Source organism: Eschrichtius robustus, chromosome 15 (genome assembly GCF_028021215.1).
Source record: "Eschrichtius robustus isolate mEscRob2 chromosome 15, mEscRob2.pri, whole genome shotgun sequence".
Lineage (NCBI taxonomy): Eukaryota > Metazoa > Chordata > Mammalia > Artiodactyla > Eschrichtiidae > Eschrichtius > Eschrichtius robustus.
In genome coordinates, this window is record NC_090838.1 from 41,173,823 (window position 1) to 41,193,717 (window position 19,895).

Sequence of the window (19,895 nt, forward strand, 5' to 3'; positions counted from 1 at the left end):
CCATTCCTCATCCAGCTTGTCTTCATGCAGTGGCTCCAGGCCCACCACCAGGTTCTTGGCTGGTGACCCATCAAGCCTACAGCTGTGCAGAGGCAACTTCTTCCCCAGAGGGAGGCAGTTTCCAAAGACTTCCCTCTGAGCTCTCTTTTTGTGGTCCCACTTTGGTGGCTTCTTGGATTTGTCTTTGAGCTGCCACCCCTTTGCTCCATGGAGCCTGGCTAATGACTTTTTCTGACCCTCCGACTTCCCCTTCCAGATCATCTCTTCCCCACCTCCTGACTTATTTGTATACAGTCTAACTCCTATAATAAAGCCTTTATTTCCATGTTACTTATAGTGGCCCTGTTTTCCTGTCTGAATATTATTCAAACCACTATGAGAGGATGCTATAATAAAGGCAAGTGGTGGGCACAAAGGAAGATCAGAAAGGAGTGGTGTCTCACACAGATTGGCAGTGCTGCAGGCATGGTCAGGGGAGGTTACCTGGAGGTGGGGCTGGACGGGCAAAGAAGGGAAGGGCACTCCATACATAGAGATGGCATGAACATTTTGGAGCTGCAGATAATTCTGGATCATATGATACACGTTGAGAGGTGTAGTGGGAGATAAATTTGGAGAGGTTAGGCAGGAGCCAGATTATAAAATCATTTTGTGCCTGGCCAAGGAGTCTGTGTTTGTGGATAATGGGGAACCTTGGAGTGTTTTTAAACAAGGAAAACTTCGGGGAGATTTACTTTGGAAAATTTCTCTGGCAGTTGTATAGAAGCTGAATTGGAGAGAAGCAAGACTAAAGGCAAGAGGACCAAGGAGACAATTGCATCAGAACAAAGTAAAACAAAAATGTAATAAAACAACCTGGGCTCACTGATGCAGAGGAAGAGGGACCAGAGAGAAAGAGGGAACATCATATAATGGGCTGAAGGAAGAAATTTGTGAAAGAAGCTGATGAGGAAGGGTCAGAGAGGTTGTAGGATAATAAGAATGGGAGCAAACTGAGGGGAGGACGTTAAGAGAGGAAAGTGGTCAACATTGCAAAGAAATTGGAAGGACAGGAAATTGCCCATTCTTTTTTTTTAACCAAGTATATGTTATTGGTAACCATAAGGTGGAGTAGTTCCAGTTATATTTGTATTATTATTCTTTCACTAGCTTTCTGGACACAGAATCTCTGGAGAAAATTGCATTATGCGTATAGTGAACTTCGGCAATGAAGGGAAGAAAGCAGTCTTAGCCCCAGTGATCAGCTAATTTCCCTGGTTCACAGAGCCCAGCTTATCCACAAATAAGAGAAAATGTGCTGATCAAGGTCTTAGAAGCCACTTCCCCCCACTATCCCTCAAGAGAAGTCAATTCTGATTCTTATACGTAGTAGGCCATTTCAAACCTGTCAATAACTCGGATGATGACGAGAGAGAGGTGGGAAGTGAGATAGCTTTTACTAAATCTGACGCTTGCTTTGTTTTTGCCTCTTCAGTCAGAAAACACATTTTTAGATTTCTCTGAGTCATCATCTTTCTTCGCGAGACAAACTGCATTGGGTGATTCTCCATCAGTCTCTGCTGTAGCCCAGGTGACCCGAGGAGGAAGTTAAAGCCACTTCGCCATGTTGATAGGAAAAGCCCACAGAGGCTGAAACCCAGAGTACAATCTTCCTCTTCCTTATTAGCAGAGGAAGTTAATTATATGTTACTGTCTTTGCTTCTTTTTGGCATTCAGTTCACAGAGATTCATTTTTTCCTCTGCTTTCTCCTGATGTTTTAAAAAAAAAAATGCTGTTTCTTTCTTTTGGTAAATCTATTCATTTACTTTATAAGGAGTGGGATGAACCGCAGTCCCCACGGAGCAATTCCTACCTTCCAGGGGCTGTGACTGAGGAGCCACTGCTCTAGGTTAGCGAGGGCTTGTTACAGAGAAGGAACATTTCGAGACATCATATCCTTTCCTTTTATACAAATAGATTACAAACCTGGAAATGACATTTCATACTTTGAGCTCCTATTGTTAAAAGGCAACCCTCCCAAACTGCCTATCACCCCCTCACGCTCCCAACATACACACACAGATGACCACCCACTAGATTTTAAGAACCTTGAAGGCTGAGGCCATGCTTTGTTTACCTTTGTAATGTATATCAACAATATATCTCTTCAAGTCTGAGATATTACCTTTGTAATATATATCAACAATATATCTCCTCAAGTCTGAGATATTCTCATTTAAATAATACCACTTAAGGAATGCTAATTATTAATCTTACTTTAGAACAGTTATCTAAATCTTTAGGGGCCCGGTCTGCCTTACAACGAATGCAATCAAAAATAGGCAAACTTCAGCCTACGCCATCTGCATTCACATTTGTGGGGAAACCATGGTTTTCTCTGAGAACAATTGTTGGCATTGACATCTGCATTTTCTATGTGTAACTGAAGGGTCTATCCTGTTGATTTCTCCCAAACCAAGGATGTCTGTTTCAAAAGATTCTAACGATACCCAAATAGAAGTTTTCCCATTAAAATAAAAGGAAAACATTTAAAGTTTGTCTTTATGGGTACCCTATTACATGAGTATTTGTTGAATTAATAAATGAATTTTAGGGAATCCCCTGGCGGTCTGGTGGTTAGGACTCAGCGTTTTCACTGCTGTGAGGCTGGGTTCAATCCCTGGTCAGGGAACTAAGATCTCGCAAGCAACATGGCATGGCCAAAAAAAAAAAAGGGGGGGGGGGATTTTAAAGTCCTATCATATTAAAAAAAAATTACCTTTAATAATTGCATCTCAAACCAATGGCAAAGAGAGTAAGTGGCAGTGGCCAGAGAAGTTAACCTAAAATTCTGCATCATTAGGAGTACTGTTATTGTTGTTGTTGTTGCTATTTGTAAAATAAGAGGTTCCAGTATTATATCTTAATACAAATGCATACTGGCTCCTTTTAAAATAATTTATTTTATTGAAGTATAGTTGATTCACAGTGCTGTGTTAATTTCTACTGTACAGCAAACTGATTCATTTATACATATATATAAATTCTTTTCCATTATGGTTTATCACAGGATATTGAATATAGTTCCCTGTGCTCTATGGTAGGATCTTGTTGTTTATCCATTCTGTATATAATAGTTTGCATCTGCCAACCCCAAACTCCCTATCCATCCCTCCCCTCCCCCTCCATAATGGCTCTTGATTCTTCCTTTGTTCTTGTGTACCCTCCTCCCTCTCTAGTCGTATGAATAATGTGGAGGTCCCCTGCTGCTGCAAAGTGGGCAGGTCTATTAGTCAGATGAGCTCGTGTGTTTTAATGAGAACAGCATGAACCCAGAGCCCAGGAATCATGGGTTCACATTCTGGATCTGGATTCTTCCTTCAATGATGTCAGACCAGTCAATTCTTTCTGCTACAATTTCTTCATCAATCTAAAGAGGGTGATGAGGCTTCTCTCCCTACAAGGAAAAGCATAACAAGTCCATGCAGGGCTCAGGGCCATTGCTTTCCTTACTGATGTGCCTCTCCTGGGGAAACCTGGGCGCTGGGAAACAGGAGTTTCTTTGTCTGAGGGTGGGGCATATAGAAACAGGAATGTGGGGCTGGGTTTAGGGTCCAGTAGAAAGGTGACTCTAGGAGCAGGTTTCTGTTTTTTTGGTTCTTTTTTTGGCTGGACTGGGGCTTCATTGCTGCGCGCGGGCTTTCTCTGGTTGCGGCAAGCAGAGGGCTACTGTTCGTTGCGGTGCGCGGGCTTCTCATTGCGGTGGCTTCTCTTGTTGCGGAGCATGGGCTCTAGGTGCACGGGCTTCAGTAGTTGCAGCACACGGGCTCAGTAGTTGTGGTGCACGGGCTTAGTTGCTCCGCGGCATGTGGGAGCTTCCCGGACCAGGGCTTGAACCTGTGTCCCCTGCATTGGCAGGCGGATTCTTAACCACTGCGCCACCAGGGAAGTCCCATAGCAGAGAATTCTTCAAGGAGCTGCGCCCCTCTCTGTGCACTGAATGCTGGGAAATCAGCAGCCTTGGTCCATGTTTCTCAAACTGGAACGCATGGGCAAATGTCTCAGAAAAGAAGTTTTAAAAGTCGGTGTGGCATTTCAAAGATAATCTAATAAATTAACAGGCATACTCTGAATTATTTTAACATCATTCATTCCAAGAACTGCCACATAATATCCATGTGGACATTTGCATTTGTTTTTAGAAATTTCATTTTGACTAAGTGAAGATCAAATGACTTCAGAGATTGATGCACTAATAAAAGTATCACAGGAAGAAATGTAGTGGGAGAACTGAGCCATCAGAGAGTGCAAGGGCCTATATGCACATCACACTCAAAACAGGATACCCCTGGGCAGCCCTCCCCCTGATTACACAGATAGCCACCACAGAACCCATCATTGAACAAGCCGTACCATCCGTACTCATTCACTTTAAGCATGGCCGGACACAGGAAATGAGACCTGCTTCTGGCGATCAGGGTTTATTCAATGAAACTGTCAGTAACGCTGCAATCATAACCCTCTTTTCAAGTAAACAAGACACCATTACAGAGTTATCAAATGACACTTAATTAAAATTGACACTTGAAGATTGTTCGTTGGCGGCTTTTTGGAAACATGTGAGGTCTATTTATTGTGAACCAGCAAGCAAAGCCTTGAAATAATTAATAACATACTTACGCTAACAGGCATTATCTGATTTACTGAAGCCAAAATGCATGCAAAAAATGTATTAAATGCAGAACCTGACCTGAGGCTCATCTTTCTCCTATTAAAACCCACACTGACAATCTAGTTTCAGCAGAACAACATCCTTCATCACACTGAATTAATGTTTTTAATTGGAATGTTATGGGTCTTATAGTTTAGTTATTAAATATTTCTAATATATATGTTTGGGTTTTGTTTCATTATTTTAGAATGAGTTGAGAGCTAATTTTATATTCACATTTTAATAACATTGTAATAAAAGTAATTTAAGTCAATACTGGAAGTGCGCCAGATTTTTATTTTTCTTTAAAGGGGTCTGTGCATCCTTCAAATTTAGGAGACATTGTTATAGGGGTTAAGAGCATAGCATTCATCATCAGGGAGACCTGCGTTCAAATCTATGCTCTGTTGCTTAAAAACAGGAAACTTGAGCATGTTATTGAACTGAATTGTGCTTCATTTTCCTGATTTAATAAAAAGGTATAATAATAATACTTCATCATGGGGTTATTGTGAGGAATAAACAAAATGATAGCTTCCCAGTATATGATCTTGGGCACGCAGTAAGTGCTTAGAAAAAGTTAGCCATTATCATCATCGTTATTATTTTTTAAATTTTGGTCTGAGGGACCCAAGGGATGGCAGAGGAGTCAAGTAGATAAGAATTGCTGTAGCAGTAGCTGCTAGGAGCCATTGCTGTCAACAAGAGCAACGTCTTTTAAGGAGTGCTGGGCTGGAGCACCCTCAGTAACTCCCAGAGGGAGTAGTTCTCCCCCAAGTAGCAGCCTGGTACAACCACTATCTCTGGGAGCAGCCGAAGCTGTCAGTCTGGTGAGACCTTATTACCCGGAGGTCCCACCCTCTCTAACAGCCCTAAAGCGTGGGTCACCTCTGAGGAAGAAAACCATGGTTCAGTCCCTGTTGTTGCTTTGACTGTTGCTTCCAGAACTTTCTTGATGTGCTCAGCATGGCTGCCTGCCCTGTGCTCTCACAGTCACCCCTAGCATGTGACTCATTACATAGTTTTCCTGGTCTCGGTTCTTGATTTTGTTCAGATTATGTCTGTTGTGGCCATTCACGGGACATCCAGCCTCACCTATTGTGTTGTCTGGGACCTCTGTGGCTGTCATCCTCTGTGGGTTCCGTCAAATCCTAATCAGGGAAACCAGAGACTTTCTGTGGGCGTGAGATGGCTGGTGGGAGCATTTCATAGTGTCAGTTATCTTCTCCCATTGTTCTCTTTTCGTGCCTGGAGGTTTGTTGAAATATACCTATGAGTCCAAGACCTAACAGCAATCCTGATTAGATCATCCAGTGGGGTCCTCCAACTTTAACTCCCCCTGCAGTTTTTGGATCACGAGTTTTTCAGATTTGGTCCAGATGCCTCAGAGCTACTGTCCTGCAAAGCAGGAAGGCGGGGTAGACATCAATGGCTTAAGCCGACCTGGAGAGAAAGGAGGCAGAAACCTGTAAGGATTATGGAGGAGAAGAAAATAGGTGGGCTGTTTCAGGCTTGCAGAGCACGCAGAATGTTCACTGTATGATGATTTTTTAAAAATCATTTGCAAAGCTGGTTGAACTCCCATAGAAAGCCAGCCTGATTCCTTATCACACGATCTACAGCAAGATTTGCTGATCCGGACACCTGGCTAGAGTTGCATTAGCATGTAGCACACATACCCCTCTCTTCCCAAACCCACAAACCCCTCCGGACAGCATTTTTTCCTCCTCCTTCTTTTTCCTAGAGCATCTCAAAGCCTTCTGTGATCCCAGAGAGCATGAATTATTCACTGTATGTAGCATCAGGCTTCAAAGCATACTTTTTAAAAAGTAAATCTGCCTAAACCATCCAAGGCTTTGCCTCTGCCTTCACTGTCATTAACTGGATGGCCATCTTTAGAATCATTACCCATCTTCCTTCCTGCCATCTTGTTGTTGGCTTGGTTCCCCTTCCTACCTCCCTCCACCTTTATAAGTAACACAGGAGCTCATCCTATCTTGCCTCAGGCATGTCCTGCTCAAGGGTGTGGTTTACACATATAGCCATGATCCATGTAAATGTCATCATTTTCATTTTAAAGGGCTTCATGATCACAAGTGGAAGTATATAATATCTCTCTCACACAGTGTCAGCCCAGCTGCAAATTTTACTCACTGAGGTAATGACCACCTACCTGCATGTCTTTAGCATTTATTAAGATTTAGGAAGCACCCACAGCTTAGGTTTGCTTTCTGGCACTGCCATTAATTAAATGTATGAGCTTCCTTCGGTCAATCATGTAAGTTTCTGAGTCCCAGTTTCTTCATCTGCAAAAGAGGATCTAGCAACAAGGTGAAAGTTAAAGACTGGATGTGTACCCAGCATCTAGCATAAAGAAAATTCTTAAATAGTGGTGTCAGTAATTTATTTAATCAGTGGTGATTTGTTATGCATAATCTAGGTTCATGACATCTTAACCCCTGGCTCCAGCAGTTATAGCCGGTCCAGACATCACATGTTAGGAGCTCAGGCTCTGAGATTTATCAGATTTGAGTTCAAATCCTGTCTTGGCTACTTGACCATGTGACTTTGGGCAATTTATTTCATCTGTGAGTCGTTTCATCTCTTTAAGCTTTATTTCCTCATGTGTGAAATGGGGACCATAAAAGTGCCAACCCCGTTGTTTTTGTGATAATCAAATAAGATATTGGATATAAAGTTTTTAGTCCAGTGCTTGACACTTGACAAATATTTGTTTTTAAACTGCAACTTAAATACATTAACTCTGGCCATGCCGTCCTTTCTCCACAGCTATAGAGAAACATTGAAAAATGTGTGAAGGGGAGGAGGGAAATGGCCATAGGCAAAGTGATCTGGTGTTTTCCAGACCAATCTCTTTATTTGTTTCCCCTCATTTTATTATGAAGAATTTAATACATACAAAATAATAAATATACCATATGTGAGATGTGAATCAGAATACTAATAGGGCCACTTATGAAGACACCATGAGGAATGAAAATTTACCTAAACCTTTGAAATTACCGTGAATTCTCCTGATTCCATTTCCCTGCCTTCCCTCAGAGGTAGCTACTATCTTTGACTGTTTGTTTGTTTTTATTCCTTTATTTTCCTTTATAATGTTACCACATATGTATGTATCTCGAAACAACATATTGTCTAGTTTTGCTTTCTTTGGGACTTTATGAAAATGATATTATACTGTATACATTCCCATGAAACTTGCTTTTCTCATTCAGCATTTGTTTCTAAGATTCGTTCATAGTGTTTGTGGCTGCTGTTCATTCATTTTTATTGCCGCATAGTATTCCATTATCTGAGCAGTCTAACTAAATTAGCCGTTCTCTTGTTAATGAGTATTTGGACTGTTTCCATGTTTTTGCTGTTGAGAACAAGGCTGCCACCGACACAAACATTGCCGTACATGTTTGCCGTGACTCCCTAAGTTATGCTGTCCAATATGGCAGGCACTATCCACTTGGCTATTGAGCACACGAAATGCGGCTAGTCTGAGTTGATATATGCCCTAAGATTTAGTAGAAAAATGTAAAATATCTAGTTAACATTTTTTATATTAGTTTCATGTTGAACTGATATATTGTGTTAAATAAAATATACTAAATCTATTGTTAAGAGTAAGTTTACCTTTTTTGAAAACTATTTTTAACGTGGCTATTGGAAAAAATTATATTATATATGTGGCTTGCATTAAATTTCCGTTGCACAGTGCTGCTATAGGGTATAATTTGGGTATTCTTAGGAGTGGAACTTCTGGGTCAGAGGGTTACGCTCATCAGCTTTACAAGATGATGTCAATTGTACTTCCAAGTGGTTACGCTAATTTGAATTTCCATCCTATGTGTACGATCCTTCATTGCTCCACATTTTTGTCGTAATTGGTATTGTCAGATTTTAAAATGTTTGTCAGATTGGTGATTGTAAATCACATTTCATTCTCTTATTTTGATTACTCTGATTACTATTTTGTGTGACTATTTCCGCCACCTATTTATTAGTCATTTGTTTTTCTTCTTCTGGGAAATGCTTGTCAATATCTTTTGAAGATTCTTATGTGGGGTTGTTTGCCTTTTTCTTGTTGAGTTTTTGAAGGCATTTAAAAATATAATCCTTGTTCTATTCTTTCTCACAGGCTATGGCTTGTATTTTTAGTTTCTTCCTGGAATCTTTTGATAAATGAAAATTCTTAATGTAGTCATTAAAATTTTTTAAATCTATTAAAATATTTTCATTTTATGGTCAGCTCTTTTTTCTCTACCCAGAAATCATAGAATCGTATTTCAAAATGGTGTCTTTTACATCTAAGTCTTCAATCCAGTAGGTATTGATTTGTGTATGTAATGTGACCTTGGAGATAGAATTTTAATTTTTCCTTATGGATAACCAATTTTCCTAGCATCATTTATTAAACAGTTTCTCATTTCCCCACATCCACCAATATAAGCAAATTACATACATGTAACACTATTTCTGGATTCTCTTTTCTGTTCTATTGTATTTGTCTATCATTGAGCTGATTCTCATTATTTTATTGCACCTTTATGATGAATCTTTTTCTCTGGTTGAGTAAGGCCTCCCTTTCTTATGAGTGTTGGCTCTTCTTGGCTTTTGGTCTATTATATAGATTTTAGAATCAGCAGATTCAACAATCAGAAATTGTTGAATTTCTTTTAAAAACTTCTTGGGCTTTTGATAATATTGTGTTCAAACTATAGGTAAACTTAGGGATAACTTATATGTGTTCATGATATTTAGTCTTCCAATCCGAGATCATTGTATATCATTGACCTCAAAGATCATTTATTTAGTTCTTTAATGACTTTAAATCAAGTTCTATAATTTCCTTCTACAAATGATTTTCACATCATTTGTTAATTGTATTTTTAGGTAAAATGCATATGTTATATTACTGTTGTTAATATGCAGAGCATTTTCTCATTGTTTCTATTGTATAGAAATACAATTAATTATATATCAATCTTTTATCTAATTATATTTCAAAACTCTTATAAGTACTAACATTTTGTCTGTAGACTGCTTTTTGTTTTCACTGTAGACAATTATATAATAATTCTTGAATAATAAGATTTTGTGTCTTCTATGCCAATCCTTATACATTGGACATTTTATTCTTACTTACTAAGATCATTAAGACCTTCAATACAATGCTTAATAGAATATATTGACTAGTGAGCACCCTTACCTTACCTTTTATTTTTAAAAGACAGTTCCAGTATTTGAATATCCAGTGGATCATGGCTGTAGATTTTTAGTGGGCACCTTTAATCAAGTTAAGAGATATTCAGTCTTCTACTAGTTTGCTGGAAACACTTATTATAAATTGAATGTTATTAAGTACTCGTCTGCACCCTTAATGTGATCACTTGATTTTCCTCTTTTAATGCTAGTATGGTAAATACCCTAATAAATTTTCTAAGGCAATATTAGTCTTGCATCCCTGTGATAAATCCAACTTGATCATTATACGGTTTCATTTTTAAAACACTGCTGAATGTAATTTGCTGTTACTGTTTAAGACTTTTATACCTATATCCAGTCCTTATCCTGCTTAACCTATCAACTGCATTTGATGCCCTTGGTCACTCTGGGTTTCTTCCTTTAAGTCTGATCACTCCTCAGTCAACATTGTTAGCTCCTCCTTAGTTTCCTAACTCACAGTGTGGGTTGACCCCCAAACTCAATCCTTGGACCTCTTCCCTTTTCTGTCTACACTCACCCTCTTGGTGATCTCATCTAGTCTCATGGCTTTAAAAACCATCCATATACTGATGACTGTCAAGTGTTTAGCTCTAGCCTGTACCACTCCTCTGAACTCCAGACTCGTGTCTAACTGCCTATACGATATCTCTCCTGGATGTCTACTCGACGTCTAAAGGTTGATGTGTCTAAATCTGAGCTTCTATCCCTCCCACTGCTCTCCCCTTTAGGAAATGGCAATTCCATCCTTCCAGGTGTTCAGACCAAACACCTTGGCATCTTGCTTGACTCTAATACTCTGCATCCAATCTGTCAGCACGTCGCCTAGGCTTTCCCTCAGAATGAATCCAGAAACTGGCCATTTCTCACCATTTTTATAACTACCACCAAGATCCAAGCCACCGTGATTTCTCACTTAGTTATTATAGTAACCTCCTAAGTTGTTGTTTTGTCCCTTCAGTGTATTCACAACATAATAGAGTGTTATTATTAAAATACAGATCAGATCAAATCCTCTTCCAATATTGTCCTTTCTCATTCATAGTAAAATCGAACATTTCTTACAATAGCTATGAAGCCCTACCCTGTCTGGCATCCCTTATCTCTCTGGCCTGATCTCCTACTACTCTCCCTCAGGTTTATTCTGCTCTAGGCTCCAGCCACACTGGTCCATCTTATTGGAACAATATAGGTAGACGTCAGCTTCAGGCCTTTTTCACTTCCTGTCCCATCTGCCTGGAATGTTTTCCCTTCAGAGACCACATTGTTCCCTCCATCACCTCCTGGTCTTTACTCAAATGTTTCTTTCTCAGTGAGGTTTGCCATGGCCCACCTCCCTATGATTGATACTCTAATCCCCCTCTACTCTCTTGCCTCACTTGCAGTTTTATTTTTTTCTCCTTATTATTTATCATTCTCTAATATACTATATACTTTATTTACTTATTTAACGTCTGTCTTCTTTCAGGAGAATATAAGCTCCATGAGGTGGTGCTCTTTGTTAACATTTGTGAATAATCCATGTGTGCCTGAAAATCAAGTGTTAGGCACAACATTCTTCACATATTCATTATTGAAGCTTAGGAATAGTAATATGCAAATCTTTATGCTTGCTGATTTTTGTTCTGCTTGATCTGTGAATCACTAAGAAAGGATTTAATACCTCCCACAGAGTGGTAGGTTTGCCATTTTCCCTCATAGTTGTTTCAGTTTTGTTCTACATATTTCAAGATATCTTGGGGCAATACAAATTTAGAATTATTACATCACCCAGGAAAACCGAACCTTTTCTCACTGTGGTAGGAACTTCTTTAACTCTGGTCTTATATATGTATAAAGCCTATTTTGACTGGAATTATACAGATGTACTAAATACCAGATATCTTTGGTTAATGTTTGCTGAGTATGTTTATTTCATCTCTTTATCCTCGATATTTCTCTGTCTTTCTGTGTGAGGCTTCCTTCATCTAAAGGGCATATATTGCTTGATTTCTTTGCAATCAAGTCTGACAGCTCATGCCATTTCCCCAGAGAGCTCAGTCCATCCTCGTTTACTGTAATTTCTGAAATATTTTGATTTATTTTTATCAGCTTATTTTTAAGCTTTCCATCTGTCCCACTCTTCCTGTCTCGGATTTTCCTCCTCTCTTGGTTTCTTCTGAATTAATTGAGCCCCACTGCCCCAATTCCATTATCTACCCTCTTTAAAACTATCTGGAAGATATATATTCTACTTCTGTTTTTCATTTTTAAAAATTTAACATCCACACTTCATACACTTAAGTCTAAATTTAATGGAGTTTTACTCTCTTTCAAAACTTTAAAGCCCTAGAATAATTTTCTATTTTTCATAAGATGTATGAATAGGAAGGATCCATGGACTGTGTGATAGATACAAAGGGATGAGAAGTCCCCCTCAGCTCGCTGGCTCGCTTGCTTGCTTTCCTATATTTTTCTGTAGAGAATTTATTATCCTCTGACTTTATCTGTTTGTTTATTGCCTGCTTTTCTATACTGACATGCAAATTTCATGGAGACAAGAATTTTTGACTGTTTTATTCACTCTTACCTACCTAGTGGGTCAGATAGTTCCTGCTTATAGTAAGTGCTCACCAAATATTGTTGAATGAACAAATGCTACAATTGCAAACACACACTCCAAACTTACACGATATGATTGCTTAGCTTTTTAATGTTCTTATTTGTTTTTAACCTCACTAGCTATTTTTATTTTAAAAATAATATTTATTTCATTATTTTTAATTATTTTTCTTATTTTGTAGAAGAATTGTTTGTTTAGTTTAATCTACATGCCTAGCATTTTATTTACCCACTGTTTGTTCTTAGGGTCACCTTCCTTTTGTCTTCAGTAGCATCCTTTATAAGCTTTAGTGTAGGTCTGTAGGTTGCAAACTCTTTCATTTACTATTTATAGGAGTATTTTTATTTCATTCTTGTTATTAAAAGATAATTTTTAATGGGATACAAATGTAAGTTTGAGATGGGACACAAATGACAGTTCTCTCACAATATGAAAATGTTGGAAGATACTCTTCCTCAACTTCCTGGCTTTTATTTTCCCCATCAAAAAGTTAGGTGTCAATCTAAATATTGCTCTTGGTATGTAGTCTATCTGTTCTCTGCAGTCTGTAGTTACACTTAAGAACTTCTCTTTACCTTTAGTGTAATTTGATTGCACTCTACCTAAGAATGGATTTTTTAGTATTACTCTTCTTGGGGTTGAATGACTTCCTGGATTTGAGGGTTCATGTCTTTCCCAGAGTTTGGGAAATTCTGGACACTATCTCTCTTTCTCTTTTTTTTTTTTAAAGATTTATTTATTTATTATTATTATTTTTTAAATTTTTGAACATTTATTATGTGCTAGGTATGGTTCATAGCATTTTGAACACATTAACTCTTTTTTTTTAGCATCTTTATTGGAGTATAATTGCTTTACAATGGTGTGTTAGTTTCTGCTTTATAACCAAGTGAATCAGCTATACATATACATATATCCCCATATCTCCTCCCTCTTGCGTCTCTCTCCCACCCTCCCTATCCCACCCCTCTAGGTGATCACAAGACAGGAATAAAGATGCAGACGTAGAAAATGGACTTGAGGACACGGGGAGGGGGAAGGGTAAGCTGGGACGAAGTGAGAGAGTGGCATGGACATATATACACTACCACATGTAAAATAGATAGCTAGTGGGAAGCAGCCACATAGCACAGGGAGATCAGCTCGATTTATTTATTATTAATTTATTTATTTTATTTATTTTTGGCTGTGTCAGGTCTTAGTTGGGGCACGTGAGATCTTCGTTGAGGCATGCAGGATCTTTTGTTGTGGTGCATGGGTTTCTCTCTAGTTGTGGCGTGGGGGTTTTCTCTTCTTTAGTTGTGGCTTGCAGAGTGGGGGGCTGGGCTCTGTAGTTTGTGGCACGCAGGCTCTGTAGTTGAGGCGCTCAAGCTCAGTATTTGTGGCGTGCGGGCTTAGTTGCTCCACAACATGTGGGATCTTAGTTCCCTGACCAGGGATCGAACCCACGTCCTCTGCATTGCAAGGCGATTCTTTACCACTGGACCACCAGAGAAGTCCCTGGACACTATCTCTTCAAATATTATCCATTCCCCATTTTCTCTTTTATTTCCTTCCACCGCTGTACTTAGATATGTGTTGCTCCTTTCCCCATGTTCTTAACCTCTCTTTCCTATTTTCAGTCTTTTTGTCTCTCTGTGCTTCATCCTGTTCGGTTTCATCATATCTACCTTCCAGTTACTTAGCCTCTCTTTAAACATGTCTCTTTCAATGTTTAACTGTTCAGTTGTATTTTTTATTTCTGTGACCATATTCTTCAATTCTAAAAGTTCTAGCTGAACCTTTATCAAACTAGTTTGTTCTTTTTTTTTTTTTTATAGTTTGTTCATTTTTGATAGTCTCCTGCTATTTATTCTTATTTTTATTTTGTATGTCTGATTTCTTTTATTTGTATGTCCACTCACTTTCACTGTCTGTTAGAGCGTAAGAGGCCTATGCTGAGGTGTGTTCCTCCTAAGGGATGTACTTTTGATTCTTCAGGCATCTAAGGGCATTACTACGGAACCAGGTCCACTTTAAATTAAAATGGTAAGGTTGTGGTTTTTTTCAATTGAAAAAAAAAGTGTAAATTCAGACCCAAACTCATGTGAATCTCAGGGGGTCAAGAGCAAAGGGCATCCTTGTTTTTTGACTCTACTGGGTAACTTCTCTTCTGATCCACCACATATACCCCTTCCTGAGCCCTTACTTGGTGTGGGATGATCAATGATCCAGTGCCCTGTGATGCACATGTATAGGCTTAGTTAACCTTCCCCCTCATCGGCTGATGCTTTGGCCCAGATGGATTCCTGGATGTGTCTTGGGTATGTAACAGCTATAGTGCTGGTTTATCTCCCCAGACTCACATTCTCATTTTTTTCTGAAGTTAGAGGAATTCATTTACTTTATTCTAGTTTTATTTGTTAATTTATAAAGGTCCTTTAAAAATATTTTGGCTAACATTTTTAGATTTTCTGTAACAGTGTGTTGTAGGATTTCTGTTACGTTGTTGGAAACAAAACTGTGGAACAATCTTTCTTTTTTTTTTTATTTTATTTTATTTTATTTATTTATTTATGGCTGTGTTGTGTCTTCGTTTCTGTGCGAGGGCTTTCTCTAGTTGCGGCAAGTGGGGGCCACTCTTCATCGCGGTGCACAGGCCTCTCACTGTCGCGGCCTCTCTTGTTGCGGAGCACAGGCTCCAGATGCGCAGGCTCAGTAATTGTGGCTCACGGGCCTAGTTGCTCCGCGGCATGTGGGATCTTCCCAGACCAGGGCTCGAACCTGTGTCCCCTGCATTGGCAGGCGGATTCTCAACCACTGCGCCACCAGGGAAGCCCCGGAACAATCTTTCTTGATAGTATTTCCCAGAAACTAATTACCATCTACCGAGGCAGGGGAAGAGCAAGATAAATAGCCTTATCCATGTGCTCTGTGATCATGAGATCAGGGAGACCGGACTAGATTGTTGGCATCTTCCCTCAGTTCTGTGACTTTGTCTCTGTTGTACCTTGAATCACTTCTCTGTTCTCTTCTACAGATCCCAACAAATCTCAGCTCCTGTACAATGCACCCCTCTGTGGCTCAGCATGGGGTATGATGTAGCATCTGGAGTCAAACAATGACCCTTACAATTCTTGTTGATTTAAAAGCTTACTATATTATAATGTTACAGCAGCCAATACTATGGGAGACTAACAGAGATGGTTGTTTTCTCTCCCCAGTTCAGGAGCTGTATTATTTATTTCGTGGCAACTCACCTGTGTGTGGCTGAGTTCTTGCTTTATTCATGCAAATATAGCCTGGCAGGGAGTGTACCACAAGCCTGTAAAGGTTGTTGCAAAATCCATAACTTATTGCTCCATAATGGCTATTCTGAAGTTTATGCTTTTTATCCTCTTCCTCTGTCTTACCATTAGAAGAAGCTTCTGTGAAGTTGTAGGGTTTTAGCAAAGTTTTGGATAAGCACTTCCACTGGGAACTCTGGTCATCATACCCTTTCTGTCTAGGGTCCAGCTTGTTGAAGTGATTAGAATGAGGTTAATACTCACCAGAGGGCCATCGTGGTTGATCTGGCCATTTACCACAGTCACAAAAGTAGCCAATATATCAGAAAAAGTGGCCAGAGAGGCCACTCAGTGGTTCGCTGAGTCACAGAGCGTCTCAGCATTGAGATGGATATTTTGGCAGTGGATATCCTGGCTCCTGGGGACAGAAGAACAGAAGAGAGAGTATTCTCCTATCCTGGCTTCCTTGCCTTGCTTTCATGTGTACTTGTGCATCTTCTGCCCCAGTCGTCTGGTGCCAGAATGTTCCAGTGGGAAGAGATCCCAGAAGCCATCATGAGTTTCATGTTTCCCTTTTATTTAAGAAAATTCTGCTACACAGAAAATAAAAGAAACAAATATACAAGGTAGAGATAAGACTAATCATAGACAGTAGGTAAGCAAGTAGCTTGTGAGTCACAGTGAGAACTCATAAAGAGTAAGTTAGTAACCTGTGAGGCACAGTAGAACTAGCTAGAATGAATGGAACATTTGTACCAGATGAACTCCTGCAATGTGGGGTTTTTCCCTATCTTCTACTCAAATTTTGACACTCACCTTCAAAAGCTACTCTAATGTACCTTATTGTGCTTACAGAGGACTTAGTTCCTTTATAGGTTCCTCTCCTATTTTTCCTGAAGATAAACTTCCTCACATTCACCAGGGTGGTCTACTCACTGTTTGTGCCTCCTTTGTCCCTACTTCCTCATCCCCTCATGCTGGGGTACAGCACGTGTGTTTGGAGCCTTCTAAAGCTGTGGGGTCTCATTTCTCTAGTTCCACTGTAGAGCCAACCAAATGCATCCACCACACCTTATGACCCAATACAGCCTCCAAATGGCCTTCTGACATGTGGCCTCAGAGGTTAGAGAAATGGGTGATGGCAGCTTTTTAACTAGGGTTAACTCTCTTGCTTGCCTTACTCATATACCGTGGGGGCCATCTGAGCCAGGAAGATTACCCAGAAGTGCCAGTCTATAGTCCTTCCGATTCAAAAGACAGATTATATACTTGCCTTTGTTTGCTCATATTTTAGTCTTCCAAATAGAATACTGGCAGGAAGTCGCTCTTAGTAAGAAAAGGTCATTACTTCTCTTCTTCATTTGCTAGCTCCCAGATGGTTAGTTTAAAACGCACTGTCATTGCTCTTCCTTCTCTGTCTCAGCAGTAAGGAATTTGGGATATGAGTCTTTAAGTTCAGATAAATAGGAAACTGGGAGCTCCATAAAGCTGAACATGTCAGATGTTAAGGTTTTGGACGTTGGGTATACGTGTCTGTTCATGCCTGCTCTGTCCAGCTCAGCAAAGAATTGTGGGCCTTTGGTGAGGGGCTGGGCTGCACTCATGCTCTCTTTTCTGGGGAATGTGCTCCCACTATATTCTGTGATCCTGGTGGGGCTTCCTATCAGAGCACCTAGCCTCACCAGCCATTGGGATGGACATGTGATCAAGACCAGCAATTTCCCTATCTTTTCTTGTAGTATTCATAGTGCCTGGTTGAACTGGAGAGAGAAGGGAGCCCTGCCTCTGAGTTCATGAACTAGGAAAAGTATGAGCTGAGATTTAATGCTCCTGCCTTAGGGGGAATCATTGTCTGTAGCAGGAGAGAATAAAATCTGAGACAGTTAGAACTGAGAGAAGATCATGTCAGTGTCAACTCCTTGTTTTAGTTCTCAGTGGTACCAGAGCTGCCCTTGTCTTCTTAGCTGTACTCGTTTCTATGAGCCCATTCAGTTAAAGGGGACAATAAGCCCCTTTTGGTGTAAGCTAGTTTGTGTTCAGTTTCTTTTACGTATGTAGAGATTTCTGAGAAAACAGACATCAGTCATTGGAAGTGGAGCATTACAAATATCAGGCACCAGAATTCAGAACTGGTTGATTTCAGGTAGAGTGTGGTTAGAAAGGTTGCTTTCAACTGGGCTGGGGAAATGGAATTATTGTTATGTAATCTCATGGACGATGTAATTATTGTTATGTAATGCTTTCTTGTCACCTCTTGAGTCATAGATCAATTGTACATACCGAGAGAGCTTTTAAGAACTTGGAACTGAGGTAGGGATGGTAGAAGGTATTGGCTTCCTCTTATAGTCATCAAGGGGTTCTGATAAGGGAAAAGTCTTATTACCAGCTGACATGACTAAAACTACAAAAGAAACAGAATTCAGTATTGGTACAATAAGTCCTTTCCATCTGCTAACAGCATCCTTCTTGGTCCTGTTCAAGTTCCACCTCCTGCACAGGTCTTCCCCAACTACTCCAGCCCACTCATTTTCAGTTCTTCATGCATTTACTCTGTGAATATTTATTTAGCGCCTTCTGAGTGCCAGAAGTTGGGCAAGGTGCCAGACATTTCTACTGATCCTACTGTTTCCAGGACATGATTTGTTAATAGTGCGGTTTATTTATTGATTTAAAGTTGTCATTTAACACCATAACTCAGAACCCTAAACCTATGGCAGTTCAACAAGGGAGTTCCAGTCGTGTGATTTTCCCCAGGGAGGCACCACAAAAAGCAAGAGCATATTCAGCAACATTAATTGAGGGCCCATATGCAAATTTTACATGACTTCTGCCTTTGGGGAGTTCATAGATTCCTGGGAACAGTGTTAAGTCAACACGTTGGGATCATTCTAGATTATCAAGAAAACCAGCTGCTGGATTTCCCTTTACAGGGATTATATTTTCATTCTTTCCTAAAATCAAATCAGGCCAAAAGAAACTATGATATATTCTGAACACTTGGACAAAATGCCAGCGCTACAAAATCACCTTGTGAAGAAGATGAAACTTTTTACTGTTGAATAAAGTTCCTTCAGGGGGGTTGGTATTCATATCTCCCTGCTACACATTTCCTGTTTCTCTGTGCTCTGAGAATAAGATGATGGGCCATCAACTGTCATCATCAAACGAATTTGTAAGTTTACTATTTCATTTATTCATTCATTTGTTCATTTGTCTGTTCATTAAGTATTTTAAACTCAAGCTATGTAGCAAGTTGTGTACCAGGTGAAGCCAGAGGCAGCGTCAAGCTGAGAGCAAGGTAATTTGAATTACAGACCCTGTTTTGCAACTGAGTGACTGTGTGATCCTTGGCAAGTCATGAAAATGCTCTGTATCTCAAATTCTTTATTTGTGGAATGGGGATTAAAATCTGTACCTCACAATTATAAGATGATCTAGGAGCATAAATGAAATAAATATCCATGAGTCCATACTGATATAAATTAATGGTCAAATAGATAAATAAGGGGAAAGGAGCAAATCAGAGGAATTCAGAAAATACATGTGGAAGGAATTAGGAAAATAGAATCACCTTTAGATAATTGCTGCAGGCAAAATCCCCAGTAAATGCTAAAAACGGTGGATAAAACTTTAAGGAGAAACAGCCTCCAAGTATCACCCCAAAATATTTATCAAATACTGTGGTGGTTTTAACATGTCTACAAATTACTTGATATTCCTCTTCCCAGGAAATGGGGCTAATTTCCCTGTCCTTGAATGTTGGCTGGACTCAGATTCACTTCTAACACCATACTTTGAAAGGAACAAATATCACTTTGCCCTGGCAGACCCCACCTTAGCCGCATGCCCAAGGTTAACATCACCAGTAACAACTATGTTGATATCGGGTACCTCATATGATGCAATGGAAAGGGCACATTGCTTCTTTGGTATATTCCCCCCAAAGCTCATAACCACAGCCTAATCATGAGAAAACACTGGACAAACACAAACTGAGGGATATTCTGCCAACCCCTGGCCAGTGTTCTTCAAATGTGTCACCATCATAAAAAAAAATAAAGAAAAACCTCCAAACTGTCACAGATTGGAAATGTTTAAAGA